Source organism: Silene latifolia, chromosome X (genome assembly GCF_048544455.1).
Source record: "Silene latifolia isolate original U9 population chromosome X, ASM4854445v1, whole genome shotgun sequence".
NCBI lineage: Eukaryota > Viridiplantae > Streptophyta > Magnoliopsida > Caryophyllales > Caryophyllaceae > Silene > Silene latifolia.
In genome coordinates, this window is record NC_133537.1 from 181,276,155 (window position 1) to 181,292,581 (window position 16,427).

Genomic DNA, 16,427 nt, shown 5'->3' on the forward strand with positions numbered 1-16,427 from the left:
CTACTTTTCTATGATTCAAGCAAAAGTTTTTCGCCATGAACTACGTTTCCGCCGCAGATTTGGTGTGCATTTCTACGAGACCCGCCAACACGCACATGTGGCTTTTCGGTTTTAGGGTCGAGCAAGAATAACGACCTCTTGTTTTACCTGAAGAATATACACATACATTATTATATCCCAAAATTTAATAGAATTCATATAAATTTAACTAATTAAACACTTCATGCATACCTTACTGAAAACAGGGAACTGACTTGAAGGGGATGTATGCTGTTTTCCATCAGCCGTCTTTTCAAGTTGCATCTCCTTTTCAGACCCATTATTTACTTAATAAAATTAACCAATGGCACCATGTCAGAAGTTATAGCATTAGAGCTGGCAGGGAACACACCCCCTGATCTTACCCAAAAAAAAGAAAAGAAAAATAAGGAAGTATTGGGTACCTGATCGGCTTTAGTTGTTACAACTTCAGAAGCATTAGGTACCTGATCTTTCTGAATCTCGTTGACTGATACTTCCTTCTCATGTATTGCCAAGGCAGTAGCGGACTCTTGACCAATCTGTTGTACCTTATTATTACCCCCTTTAGAAATGACATCGTCCATCATCTTCACTTCTTCTTCGGAAAGCTTGCCTCCAAAGCATTCAGCTTTAGTAGTACGGATGCCATTAATCAAGTCTGCGTGCCAAGAATGTAATGTGTCAGCAATTTTTATCCCAACAATAACATGTGAATTGAACTTAAATGAAAATAATAGAATAAATGGTACCATGTCAGCCTTCTCAGACTTAGTCTTCCTTTTCTTCTTTATCGGGCCAGTTGTCCCATAATATTTCGTTACTCCAACCTGTAACGGGACGCCCCTCAAACGACCTGGATGTTCGGGTCGGCCGATCACTCTAGCAAGAACGTCATTACGACCACTGGGAGTGAATTTCCCTTCTTCTACCTCTTTCAATACGTTGTCCTATAATATATTAAATAGACTTTAAATTATATTTGTGACTAAAATAATAAAGTTAGTAATGGACTCGTCTTAATAAAATAATGCTTACTGTGTTGGCCAACACTTCCTCATCATATTTGTCACGCGACCGGGATCCTTTAGGCGTGTGCCCTTCTTTATAAGTTACATGCCGATCCAAGTTGGTCACTTCCTTTGCCACCTACACATTAACATGGTAACATTTATACATGTAAATGTGTAACAATGCAAGTCCAATGTGATTAAAAAAATAAAGTCTCACAGGGGAATAATGCATGCTACTTACGAGGTTCTCTTCTATCTTTCTGTAACCGCCTCGAGAACCATACCATTTCCCCTTCTTCCATGAAATGTTAGCACGATTTCTTCTGCTAACGGCCTTCAAATAATTATATAAAAGCGCATGTAGATGAGATAATAAAAAGGTTATATAAAGGACTCATTAATTAAAAAAATGATAGGTAAATCGTTAAAAGGCGAGGATATTTAACCTGAAACTTCTCAGTAGTTCTCATCTCTTTGAAAAGATCCCATTGTTCCTGACTGATGGTGGGACACTTATTGTCTCCCGGTGGGCTCTTACGCATCTCCCTCGTTGCCTTGTCCACATACGACCAATCCCTAGCAACGTCACACCTCCACTGCCTGTGTACATCCGCTGCCTTATGCATAAAATACTTATCATGGCTTTCATCGGGTATAATAAAGGCTTCCTTTACACGAGCCAAGTATAACTCCGCCAATTTTGGATTCAAATTTCTTAAATCATCTAAATGGATAGGCACAAACTGTCTTGTGCAACATCCAATCCAACTGGATAAAAAACCCGCATTTGGACCAGTAGGGAAACCCTTCTCACTCCATGTTATTTCCATCGGTTCTTTAGCGGCTATAGCTGCAAGGCATCTCTGGCACTTCGTAGCACCCCTCTCACCAGGCTTATTATCCCCAGGCTTATTGTTCTTTTGACTTCTTTTCCGTTTTTCACCCATGATAATCCTAAAACCCAAATATGAATGATATAGGAAATGAACAACTTAACAACATACATACATGCAGAGTTTTTCACCCATGATAAGGGAAGGCAACGAAATCTGGGCGACGGCCGGCGACGAGAATGTAAAAAGCGAGGAAGAGAGAAGAATAAACTCAGGATACCAACGGTTGAACTGGTGTTGTGTGTGTTTGTGTATGGTATGCTGTATGTGTTTGTAAATTAGTTTTTTATTAAGACAAACTATTGACAACGGGTTCTCAAAGCAAAACCGTTGTTATATGTTAAAAACAACGGGTCAATAAAAGTCAACCGTTGTCAAAACTTTATTACAACGGTTAAAATATACCCGTTGTAATATATTTTCACCAAATTTGCGCCAAAATGAAATATGTCAAAAAAATCATTGACAACGGGTAGAGGTACTACACCCGTTGTTGAAAATAATAACAACGGGTAGTGTCACTATAACCGTTGTTGATAGTAATAGCAACGGGTAATTTCAATATAACCGTTGTTGAAAGTATTAACAACGGGTAATTTAAATATAACCGTTGTTATTGTTGAACCTTTTTTTTTAAATTACTGTAATTCCATTACAGTCCAAACTCAGAATAATACATACATGTAAATGAAGCACCATATCTTTGCAACATTATTCAGCAATTTCAACACCAAAGATCCACATCTAATAATAAGATCAAGAAAATAAGACAACACCAGCATGCATGCATACTGCATATCTAAGCTACAGGATTTACCATGCCATGCAAATTTGGGAATTTTTATTTACTAATGACCATTATTGATTTACCAATAAATTAAACCATCAAATTATTGGTCTGAAAATGACTCAAAATGTTGGTCGTCCATATCATTGTGTCCTGATGAACTATCTCAGGATCGGGGACGTTTCTTGGATGTCATAGTTTCTTCGTTAACCCAAATACCTTCACCATGGTCACCACGCATATAGATGCTTTTAGTGTCCTCATGATCAGTGTCAACATCGTCGAAATAAGATACAGTGGTAGAGTGATCCATTCCCTCAAAAACGACATCCTGATCATCATCACCATTATCGGATGGACTACTCCTTCTACTCCTTATAGACAGTACAACAGACCACTTCTTATTTATAGGATCGGTGACATAGAACACTTGTTTAGCTTGGGATGCCATTATGAAAGGATCATCCTTATTATTTCCAACCTTACCCAGATTGACCAACGTAAATCCCATCTTATCCTTTCGGACACAATGGATGTTGTTATCAACCCAGTTACATTGAAACAAAGGCATTGTGAAATCAATGTAATCTAGTACCAATATTTCTTGAATAACACCATAATAAAGGCATTTTCCCCAAATAGGCCTTTTATCTTTTGAAGTAGCAAAGTGCATTGCCTTAAATTCAGAACTCACACCACTATTTTGCATTGTGCTCAACTCATCTTGTTCGCGGGTGTAAAAAGTATATCCATTAATGGCAAAACTGTTGTAAAAGGTGACCCTGGCATTTGGACCTAAACCAAGACGTAGTAACCTAGGAGAGATGTCATCACCAGTTTGATCCGTACACTGTAAGACAATATTCCTAAACCACTCTGCAAACGTCTTCGTATGCTCGTTCGCAATCCACTTCTCGGTCTTGTTTGGGTGATCGTATTTGAGCTCATCTTTGTGTTGTTGAATATAAGGTTGCACCTCATCTTCGTTGTTTAGCACATACGTGTGTGCTAAATGCAACATTTCACGTGTCACAATTTTTTCAACCCGGCCCCTAATACCTTTTCCGGTCATCCAGTCACTATGACGATTCTTAGGAACGTCAATCAACTCCTCAGGGGAGAGATGAGCGTAACAATATGAAAGAGCTTCGTCTAAAATAGTGCGTTCAGCAATACAACCTTCCGGACGATACCGATTAGATGTATAGTTTTTGTAGACTTTCATCAATCTTTCGAAAGGATACTGGTATCTCAAGTACACGGGCCCAAGGTACAAAATCTCCCTAACCAAGTGAATGGTCAGATGAATCATGATAGTGAAGAAAGAGGGAGGAAAATACATTTCCAACTGACAAAGAGAGGTTACAACGAGGTCCTGCAATGAATCCGCGTCATCGGGATCGATGAATTTCTCGCATATGGACTGGAAGAAGAGACAGAATCTAGTTATAGCATATCTTACCTTTTCAGATAAAATGGAACGAATAGCCACAGGTAGTAATTGTTGCATCAAAGTGTGACAATCATGTGACTTTAACCCGGTGAGTTTGAGGTCTTGCATCGACACTAGGCTTTTGATGTTCGACGAATAACCATGTGGCACTTTAATTCCATTCAAGCATGCACATAACTCTTTTTTCTCATTCCTTGAAAGGGTATAAGCTGCTGGCGGTAAAAATGTACGATTACCTCTCTTCTGTGGTGCCAACTCTAGCCTAATACCCATCATTTTCATATCTTCCCTAGCTGCGGCGTTATCCTTTGTTTTACCAGGAACATTCAGAAGGGTATTGATAATATTATCACAGACATTTTTCTCAATGCACATGAAATCGAGACAATGCTTGACCTCCAGGTCAGGCCAATATGGAAGTTTATAAAAAAAATATGGATGTTTTCTTATACCCACGAGTAGATAATTTAGAGCCGCTCTTCTTCTCATAATCTATCTCAATATGCTTTACTTTCTGATAAACTTCATGCCCACTCAAAATTCTAGGAGGTTGACGAAGTTCTTGTCTTCCATTGAATTCTTTCTGCATCTTGCGATAACAATGGTCATGATACAAGAACCTCCTATTTCCCATATACACATACTTACGAGAAGACTTCAAGTATTCAGACTCGATATCCTCCCCACACAATGGACAAGCCTCTTTCCCATGAACTGTGTGCCCAGAAAGGTCGCCATAAGCCGGATAGTCAGATATTGTACACAATAACATCGCTCTCAAATTGAAAGTTTCTTTCTTATATGCATCAAATACTTCTATCCCACTATCCCACAACAATCGCAAATCATCTAGAAGAGGTTCCAAATATACATCTATATCATTTCCAGGCTGTTTAGGGTCGGAAATTAACAACGACAACATCAAATATTTTCTTTTCATGCACACATATGGAGGTAAGTTATAAATAGCCAACACTACTGGCCAAGTACTATGTTGGCTACTCATGTTTCCGTGTGGGTTCATTCCATCAGTGGACAGTGCTAGACGTAAGTTTCTAGGTTCATTACCGAACTCGGGATACTTAGCGTCGAACGATTTCAATTGCATACCATCTGCCGGGTGTCTTAGGTTTCCATCATTTATTCTTCCTGTTTCATGCCAAGTTAACATTTTTGCATCATCGGGATTCGCATAAATCCTTATGACTCTTGGTATCAATGGAAAATACCACAACACCTTAGCCGGGATCCCTTCCTTATCCTTATAACGCCACTCCAAACATTTAGGGCAATTGGTTAAGTTTTGATATAATTTCCGATACAATATGCAATCATTTGGACATGCATGTATTTTCTCATATTTCATACCCACTCCTCTTATTAGTTTTTTCGCCTCATATGTCTTAACAGGTAGAACATTACCATCAGGAAGCAACTCCTTTATCAAGGCTAAAAAACTAGTGAAACACGTGTCACTCACCCCATTTGCCCCCTTGATATTATACAACTTCACCACAGCCGACATTTTTGTGAACTTACAACCAGGATACAGAGGTGCTTCAGACTCACACAACTTCTCATACATGTTGTTAAGGTCATCCCAATTACTAGTGTCATCACCTACATCTTCAAAAGCAATTGACTCATCATTATTCTCTTTATTATCTATAGACCCAACATTCAACTTCTCTACTTCCAACTCTTTCAACTCAAAAAACTCGGCAAATTCAGGATCATCAGTTAGCCTTTCGTGTACCTTAACATCATCTTCTTCAGAGTTATTCTCTTCCTCTAATGATTCCCCATGAAAAATCCAACGTGTATAGGATAGACTAAATCTCTTCTTTTCTAGGTGTATTTTAACGTCCGGAAAAGCCATATAGCTAATATTACCACATCTTTTACAAGGACATGCAATACTAGAAGAACCTTTAAAATTGTTCGAAACAAATTCATAAAATTCAGCTAAACCATCCTTGTAGGTGCGGTCACTCATATTTGCATCAATCATCCAAGTTCAAGTCATTATTCTACATTCGTAATAATAGGCAACTAATTCAGAAAATACAATAATAGGCAAACAAATAAACGAAATTCAGGAAAGCAATTAAGCTAAATTATCAACAAATTAGATAATAACCCAAAAAATCCTATATCTATAAGCGTTGCTAAGAAACATATATATACCTGATTGATAAACACGATGAGGGAGAGAAGACGATGCACGGTGACAACAAAGTGATGGAGATGAAGACAGAGAGACGATCGGGGGAGGAATGGAGGATGATATAGTAGCAGTACGTATTAGCTTGTGTTTGTGTTTTGTAGCGTATAGCAGAATAAAGCAATATGTTGTTCATTCTTAAGATTTTCATAACATTAATAACAACGGTTATTCAATCTGAAACCGTTGTTAAAAAGTATTAAAAACGGGTTCTAATATAACCGTTGTGATTACTTTTCATAATTTTGCGCCAAATTATTAACAACAGTTAAAATTTATTACAGATTCAACCGTTGTTATTAATTTTTTTATTAACAACGGTTTTTCAAGTATAACCCGTTGTTAAAACCAATAACAACGGTTAACAACACAGAACCGCTGTAATTAATTTTGGTAAAGTTCGCGGCATAAATTCTACAACGTGTTTTGATGATTTTCGTGAATAAGCGTTGTTAAAGGGCCGTTGTAGTTGCCTGTATTTGTAGTAGTGGAGACCAAGGCAATCTTAGAGGACTCTCATTCATCCTCTTATGGTGGTCACCACGGTCCGTCGCGTACCGTGGCTAAGGTACTTCAATCTGGTTTTTACTGGCTTACTTTATTTGCCGACGCTAAACTATTTGTTTCAGCTTGTGATGCTTGCCAACGCTCTGGGAATATTTCTAAGAGACATGAGATGCCACAAAATGGCATCCTAGAGGTTGAGGTTTTTGATGTCTGGGGCATTAATTTCTAAGGACCATTCCCATCTAGTAAAGATAACAGGTATATTTTGGTAGGAGTAGATTATGTGTCTAAGTGGGTAGAAGCAATTGATTCACCTCATTGTGATTCTAAGACCGTGATTAAGATGTTTAAAAAGATTATTTTTCCCCGATTTGGTGTCCCTAGGGTTGTCATTAGTGATGGGGAAATACATTTTAAATAAAAGAAACTTACTTTTATTTTGTCTAAAGTAGGTGTCCAACATCGTCGTGGTTTGGGGTATCATCCCCAAACTAGTGGGCAGGTTGAGGTCTCTAATAGGGAACTAAACGAGATTTTGGCTAAGGTAGTTTCTAAATTACGGAAGGATTGGAGTCTTAAATTACATGACACATTATGGGCTTATCGGACTGCCTTTAAAACACCGATTGGTGCATCACCATATCGGTTGGTTTATGGGAAGTCTTGTCATTTACCTGTTGAGTTAGAGTGTAAGGCTTGGTGGGCTATTCGTAAGTTGAACTATAATCCTAAGTTATGCGGTCAGAATCGTTTGTTGCAGCTAGATGAGCTGGAAGAGTTTTGGCTAAATGCCTATGATAGCTCGCGCATTTATAAAAAGAAAACGAAGAGATGGCACGACAAAGGAATCATACCTCGAGAATTCCATGTCGGGCAGAAGGTGTTGCTGTTTAATGCCCGACTGTGCTTGTTTCCTGGTAAGCTGAAGTCCAGGTGGAGTGGCCCTTATACGGTGTCTGGTTTTACCAAATTTGGGTCCGTTGGATTAGAATGTTCCGAGGGCAACAGGTTTAAAGTGAATGGGCAATATGTGAAGCATTACCATGAGACAAATGAAGTGGATGGCAGAGTTGAAGTTCTCTACTTCGACATTCCTGATGAGCCAGATAAATTAAGCCAAAAGGTCATGCGGGATCTCTTAAACCTTCAATATCCGGGAGGCAACCCGGCCTATTTTTGTTGTAAATTTGGTTAAACTTTTTGCATTTATTTTGAGTTCTTAGGCTTTAGCTTTACAAACAATCGCTAAACTTTTTATTTTATTAGTTCCGTAGGATTTTCGCTACGTTTTGCAGGTTTCTCACGTGAACAGCTCGATCGAGAGGTTTATTTTACTCGATCGAATACTTCTGCTGCTCTTTCCCTTCGATCGAACACATATTTCTTTTGATCGAAGGCCTGCAAAATCAGACTTCTCGATCGAAAGCTTCTTCTCTTCGATCGAGACCTTCTGACACCTATTCTTCTCGATCGAGCTCTTATGCCCTTTCGACTGAGTGTTGTTGATCTATCTCACATGTTGCGACGTTGTTGGGCCATATACGACCTCCCATGTTCATGGATGGTTTGGGGAGCTCCCTCCTTCACGCCTATTTTGTAAGTGTTCCGACCTCCGTTATCCTTTTCTCTTCAGTTTGCATTTCTTCCCCCTGTTTTTGGTACAATGAGGGCATTGTACGGTTTGGTTTGGGGAGGTATGCATCCATATCTATGTCTGCATGTTGTTTATTGCATTTTAGTTTGCACGTTTATTTATTTACGCATGCATTGCTTTTTTTAATTCAAAAAAAAAATCTCAAAAAATTTCAAAAAATTCCACGTTTTTTTTTTGCATTTAGGTTGAGTCGAAACGTTAAAGTTTTATGCTACTTTAAGTCTTTTACCTTTGCCTTTCACATTCTTAACATTTTGTTGGCATGATAATGTGCATAATCTACGAGTTTTTGTTTCACACGTATCTGAACGAATAGACTTGAGCCTTTTATTGGCAAACTACATACACATTCTAAGGTTTAGAGCTTGAAAAACAAGTGACATTTATGACCAATTCATATAGGATGTTAGTAGTACTCTCTATAAAGCATGTAACATCAAATTGGATAAGCATGAATTCAGTCTACTTAATACCTATATGCATTCGGGTCTGTGGTTGGTGACGCATGGTAGGGGAGGCAATTCCCTTTATTTCATTCTACCCATGAGCTCCACATAGCCAAATTGCCTATTTTGTCCCGTATAGCTACAATCTATAATTCTGCCTACCCTGGCTGAGCTAGTAATAGTAGCCGTTGGGAATGTTCCATTGCAATATGGTTATATCTGGTTTGAAAAGTTGGCGAAAATGTCGAAGGGAATGAAAAAGAATGAAAAGAAAAAAAAATTGTGAAAAAAAAAAGAAATACGAAAAAAAAAAAAGAAAGATTATGAAAAATCATGAGCTGAAAGAATATTATGTTGTGATTTTTCGCTCCCATGCTATATTTGTATTTTATGGGGAGTTGACGATATTATGGTGATTAGTGAGTTTGTGTGCTGCAAGTTGGCACTGTTTTGCATTGTTATATATTGAGTATGACGTTGGGAAAAATCATGAACTGAAAGAATATTATGTTGTGATTTTCGCTCCCATGCTATATTTATGTGCTGCCACCCGACCTTTCTTATCAACAGAAGAAGCGTTTTCTCTAGAACGCTAAGCAGTACTTCTGGGATGATCCTTATTTATTTAAGGAGTGTGCAGGCGGTCTCTACAGATGGTTTATTCCGCAGTAGGAGACCAAGGCAATCTTAGAGGACTCTCATTCATCCTCTTATGGTGGTCACCACGGTCCGTCGCGTACCGTGGCTAAGGTACTTCAATCTGGTTTTTACTGGCCTACTTTAGTTGCCGACGCTAAAGTGTTTGTTTCAGCTTATGATGCTTGCCAACGCTCTCAAAAAATTTTTAAGAGACATGAGATGCCACAAAATGGCATCCTGGAGGTTGAGGTTTTTAATGTCTGGGGCATTGATTTCCAAGGACCATTCCCATCTAGTAAAGGTAACAGGTATATTTTGGTAGCAGTAGATTATGTGTCTAAGTGGGTGGAAGCAATTGCTTCACCTCATTGTGATGCCAAGACCTTGATTAGGATGTTTAAAAAGATTATTTTTCCCCAATTTGGTGTCCCTAGGGTCGTCATTAGTGATGGGGGAATGCATTTAAAAAAAAGAAACTTACTTCTATTTTGTCTAAAGTCGGTGTCCAACATCGTCGTGGTTTGGGGTATCATCCCCAAACTAGTGGGCAGGTTGAGGTCTCTAATAGGGAACTAAAAGAGATTTTGGCTAAGGTAGTTTCCAAATTATGGAAGTATTGGAGTCTTAAATTAGATGACACATTATGGGCTTATCGGACTGCATTTAAAACATCGATTGGTGCGTCACTATATCGGTTGGTTTTTGGGAAGTCTTGTCATTTACCTGTTGAGTTAGAGTGTAAGGCTTGGTGGGTTATTTGTGAGTTGAACTATGATCCTAAGTTATGCGGTCAAAATCGTTTGTTGCGGCTAGATGAGCTGGAAGAGTTTAGGCTAAATGCCTATGATAGCTCGCGCATTTATAAAGAGAAAACGAAGAGATGGCACGACAAAAGGATCATACCTCGAGAATTCCATGTCGGGCAGAAGGTGTTGCTGTTTAATGCCCGACTGCGCTTGTTTCCTGGTAGGCTGAAGTCCAGGTGGAGTGGCCCTTATACGGTGACTGGTGTTACCAAATTTGGGCCCGTTGAATTAGAAAGTTCCGAGGGCAACAGGTTAAAGTGAATGGGCATTATGTGAAGCATTACCATGAGGCAAATGAAGTAGATGGCATAGTTGAAGTTCTCTAGTTCGACAATCCTGATTAGCCAGATAATTGAAGCCAAAAGGGCGTGCGGGATCTCTTAAACCTGCACTATCCGGGAGGCAACCCGGCCTGTTTTTGTTGTAATTTTGGTTTAACGTTTTGCATTTGTTTTGAGTTCTTAGGCTTTAGCTTTACAAACAATAGCTGAACTTTTTATTTTATTAGTTCCGTAGGATTTTCGCTACGTTTTGCAGGTTTCTCACGTGAACAGCTCGATCGAGAGGTTTATTCTACTCGATCGAACGCTTCTCACTAGTAGAAAAAACCCCTATCACGACGCGGTTATCGTGGTGGTTTTAATAGAAACTGCGTGAGAAGCCCAATAAATTGGCGGGAACCCAAATTTTATGTATGTAGGAGGTCTATTGTGGCGGTTTATGTAAGAACCGACGTGATAAGTGACACATTTTATGGCGGTTCCAAATAGAAAACGCCACTATAAGTCAATTGTGGCGGTTATATTAACAACCGACATTAAGAATGACGCTAAAGGTTAAGACAAAGTTACAATTTTTTAGGCTAAAAAACCGCCATTAAATGTTTTTGTGTCGGTTTTTATTTAAAACCGACTTTAATAGAAAAAAATAAAAAAAGCCATCCAAAAGTCCAAAACCCATTTACAGTAGTTCTTTCGTCTTCTTCTTCATTTCCCCAACCCCCAAGTTAAACCCCATAATCCCCTCAATTCAATCATCATCTCCAACCGCCAACTCCATTTTTTCACGCCGCCCGAAAACCATCCATTTCCGTCTCACGCCGCCCTTGACAACCGTCTATCTCCTTGTTGTTTCCGGCCACACCGCACATTTTTCGACTCAATTCAATCATCAATTCCGATTTTAACTCAGGTAACCCCATTTTTCTAACTCCCCTCTCTATACTATCGATTGTTTGTGCCACCATCATCTCTACTCACGCCACCGTCGATAACCACTATCCTAGCCAAGTTGAACTCCGTCTACACCTCAATTTCAAGTCCGACTCTTCATTTGTTATCAAAATCCATTTGGGACATCAGGTATATTTCATTATCTGCGTATTCGATTTTCAGTTTTGTATATATTTTGATCAAATTGAATTAGATATTCACTTTGGAAACCTTTCGTTGGTTTTTGGTGTCAAGCCGTCTTAAATTGATTCTAATACTGGTTTGAAATTACGAGAAGTGTAGTATTAAATTTAATATTTCTTCATCCAAAATTTCTTATAGATACTATTGATCTCCGAAAATTTTAAACTTCGATGAATTAAAAAGGTCAATCGACGAGAATGTCTCATGTTGTACTATTAAGACTGGCATAAAATTCTTCCGACTTTTAAGTTTGGATTAAGACTCTGGATTGTAAGCTTGTACCACTTTCATGGTTTCTCACAGTTCTCAGTTTATTCAAGTAAATACTAGAACTGCGTTCGATTTTGACATTGCTGTGTGTTTGTATATGTGATCATTTTTTATAAATCCGCATAGGTCCCATGGATACAAGTTAGCAAATCAAGGTCATTGCTTATGATGGTTAACCCTACAGGATTCTTTCTAGCTATTGGTTTGGGTGCGTAAGTTAAACAGCTAATTTCATGTCATTCCTTGCATACATTTGCTTACGTTGAACAATTACCATTTTCATATCAACTATTTTCGCGGCCAATAAGGACTGTCTAACAATATACTCTTTTGGTGCAATTAGCTGATTACAAGATCTGTTGTTTGAATTTGACTGGTTGTGTATTTTAATTGATAGAGAACAACTGATGTTGTGATTTTAATTGATAAAGAACATCCTTTCACAGCCAAGATCATCCTGCCATTCTTCTTTCCCTTTTACATGGTATAATTTCCAACTTGAATAATTTCAATTTAACTAATTAGGGTTTCTGAGTAATTAATTTTTTTTTATATTCAAAATATAGAAATTAGATTGTTGTGTGATTTTCTACTGTTTTATGAACTTAAATATAGCATACTTTCTATTGTATTATAAGTACTAGGCTTGCACTGATTAGAGTGGATAAGATTTACCTGTAGAAAGTATGCTATATTTAACATGTAATCAAACAGAATGATAGATAAATCAACTAGTTCATATTGAAGTAAAAACCCCAAATCTTATCCACTCTAATCAGTGCAAGCGTAGTACTTAACATGTAATACAATAGAAAGTATGCTATATTTAAGTCTTGTCAATTACCTGTTAAGTTAGAGTGTAAGGCTAGGTGGGTTATTCGTGAGTTGAACTATGATCCTAAGTTATGTGGTCAGAATCGTTTGTTGCAGCTAGATGAGCTGGAAGAGTTTAGGCTAAATGCCTATGATAGCTCACGCATTTATAAAGAGAAAACGAAGAGATGGCACGACAAACGGATCATACCTCGAGAATTCCATGTCGTGCATAAGGTGTTGCTATTTAATGCCCGACTACGCTTGTTTCCAGGTAAGCTGAAGTCCAGGTGGAGTGTCCCTTATACGGTGACTAGTGTTACCAAATTTGGGTCCATTGAATTAGAAAGTTCCGAGGGCAACATGTTTAAAGTGAATGGGCAATATGTGAAGCATTACCATCAGACAAATGAAGTGGATGGCAGAGTTGAAGTTCTCTACTTAGACAATCCTGATGAGCCAGATAATTGAAGCCAAAAGGTCGTGCGGGATCTCTTAAACCAGCGCTATCCGGGAGGCAACCCGGCCTGTTTGTTGCATTTTTTTTGAGTTCTTACGCTTTAGCTTTACAGACAATCGCTGAACTTTTTATTTTATTAGTTCCGTAGGACTTTCACTACATTTTGCAGGTTTCTCACGTGAACAGCTCGATCGAGAGGTTAATTCTACTCGATCAAACGCTTCTGCTGCTCTTTCCCTTCGATCGAACACATGTTCCTTTCGATCGAAGGCTTGCAAAATCCGACTTCTCGATCGAAAGCCTCTTCTCTTCGATCGAGACATTCTGACACCTATTCTACTCGATCGAGCTCTTATGCCCTTTAGACCGAGTCCTGTTGATCTATCTTGCATGTTGCGACGTTGTTGGGCCATATGTGACCTCCAATGTTCATGGTCGGTTTGGGGAGGTCCCTCCTTCACGCCTATTTTGTAAGTGTTCTGACCTCCGTTCTCATTTTCTCTTCAGTTTGCATTTCTTCCCCTGTTTTTGGTATAATGAGGGCCTTGTACGGTGTGGTTTGGGGAGGTTTTCACGTTTATTTATTTTCGCATGCATTGCTGTTTTTAATTCTAAAAAAAATCTCAAAAAATTCAAAACATTTCACGTTTATTTTTGCATTTAGGGTGAGTCGGAACGTTAAACTTTTATGCTACTTTAAGTCTTTTACCTTTGCCTTGCACATTCTTAACATTTTGTTGGCGTGATAATAATCTACGAGTTTTTGTTTCACACTTATCTGAACGAATAGACGACTCTTTTATTGGCATGCTACATACACATTCTAAGGTTTAGAACTTGATAAACTGGTGACATTCATGACCAGTTTCATATAGGATGTGAGTAGTACTCTCTATAAGTGTAACATCAAATTGCATAAGCATGAATTCAGTCTACTTAATACCTGTATGCATTCGGGTATGTGGTTGGTGACACATGTTAGGATAGGCAATTCCCTTTATTTCATTCTACCCATGAGCTCCACATAGCCAAATTGCCTATTTTGTCCCGTATAGCTACAATCTATAATTCTGCCTACCCTAGCCGAGCTAGTAATAGTAGCCGTTGGGAATGTTCCATTGCAATATGGTTATCTCTAGTTTGAAAAGTTGGTGAAAATGTCGAACCGAATGAAAAAGAATGAAAAGAAAAAAAAGTTTTGAAAAAAGAAATACGAAAAAGAAAAGAAAGATTATGAAAAATCAAGAGCTGAAAGAATATTATGTTGTGATTTTCGCTCCCATGCTATATTTGTATTTTATGGGGCGTTGACGATATTATGGTGATTAGTGAGTTTCTGTGCTACAAATTGGCACTGTTTTGCATTGTTATATATTGAGTATGAAGTTGGGAAAAATCATTCGCTGAAAGAATATTATGTTGTGATTTTCGCTCACATGCTATATTTGTGTGTTGCCACCCGACCTTTCTTATCAACAGAAGAAGCGTTTTCTCTATAACGCTAAGCAGTACTTCTGGGATGATGCTTATTTATTTAAGGAGTGTACAGACGGTCTCTACAGACGGTGTATTGCGTAGTGGGAGACAAAGGCAATCTTAGAGGACTCTCATTCATCCTATTATGGTGGTCACCACGGTCTGTCGCGTACCGTGGCTAAGGTACTTCAATCTGGTTTTTACGGGCCTACTTTATTTGCCGACGCTAAAGTGTTTGTTTCAGCTTGTGATGCTTGCCAACGCTTTGAGAATATTTCTGAGAGACATGAGAGGCCACACAATGGCATCATAGTGGTCGATGTTTTTGATGTCTGGGGCATTGATTCCAAGGACCATTCCCGTCTAGTAAAGGTAACAGGTATATTTTGGTAGCAGTAAATTATATGTCTAAGTGGCTGGAAGCAATTGTTTCACCTCATTGTGATGCCAAGACCGTGATTAAGATGTTTAACAAGATTATTTTTCCCCGATTTGGTGTCCCTGGGGTCGTCATTAGTGATGGGGGAATGCATTTTAAAGAAAAGAAACTTACTTCTATTTTGTCTAAAGTCGGTGTCCAACATCGTCATGGTTTGGGGTATCATCCTCAAACTAGTGGGCAGGTTGAGGTCTCTAATAGGGAACTAAAAGAGATTTTGGCTAGGGTAGTTTCTAAATTACTGAAGGATTGGAGTCTTAAATTAGATGACACATTATGGGCTTATCGGACTGCCTTTAAAACACCGATTGGTGCGTCACCATATCGGTTGGTTTATGGCAAGTCTTGTCATTTACCTGTTAAGTTAGAGTGTAAGGCTAGGTGGGTTATTCGTGAGTTGAACTATGATCCTAAGTTATGTGGTCAGAATCGTTTGTTGCAGCTAGATGAGCTGGAAGAGTTTAGGCTAAATGCCTATGATAGCTCACGCATTTATAAAGAGAAAACGAAGAGATGGCACGACAAACGGATCATACCTTGAGAATTCCATGTCGTGCATAAGGTGTTGCTATTTAATGCCCGACTACGCTTGTTTCCTGGTAAGCTGAAGTCCAGGTGGAGTGTCCCTTATACGGTGACTAGTGTTACCAAATTTGGGTCCATTGAATTAGAAAGTTCCGAGGGCAACATGTTTAAAGTGAATGGGCAATATGTGAAGCATTACCATCAGACAAATGAAGTGGATGGCAGAGTTGAAGTTCTCTACTTAGACAATCCTGATGAGCCAGATAATTGAAGCCAAAAGGTCGTGCGGGATATCTTAAACCAGCGCTATCCGGGAGGCAACCCGGCCTGTTTGTTGCATTTTTTTTTGAGTTCTTACGCTTTAGCTTTACAGACAATCGCTGAACTTTTTATTTTATTAGTTCCGTAGGATTTTCGCTACGTTTTGCAGGTTTCTCACGTGAACAGCTCGATCGAGAGGTTAATTCTACTCGATCAAACGCTTCTGCTGCTCTTTCCCTTCGATCGAACACATGTTCCTTTCGATCGAAGGCTTGCAAAATCCGACTTCTCGATCGAAAGCCTCTTCTCTTCGATCGAGACATTCTGA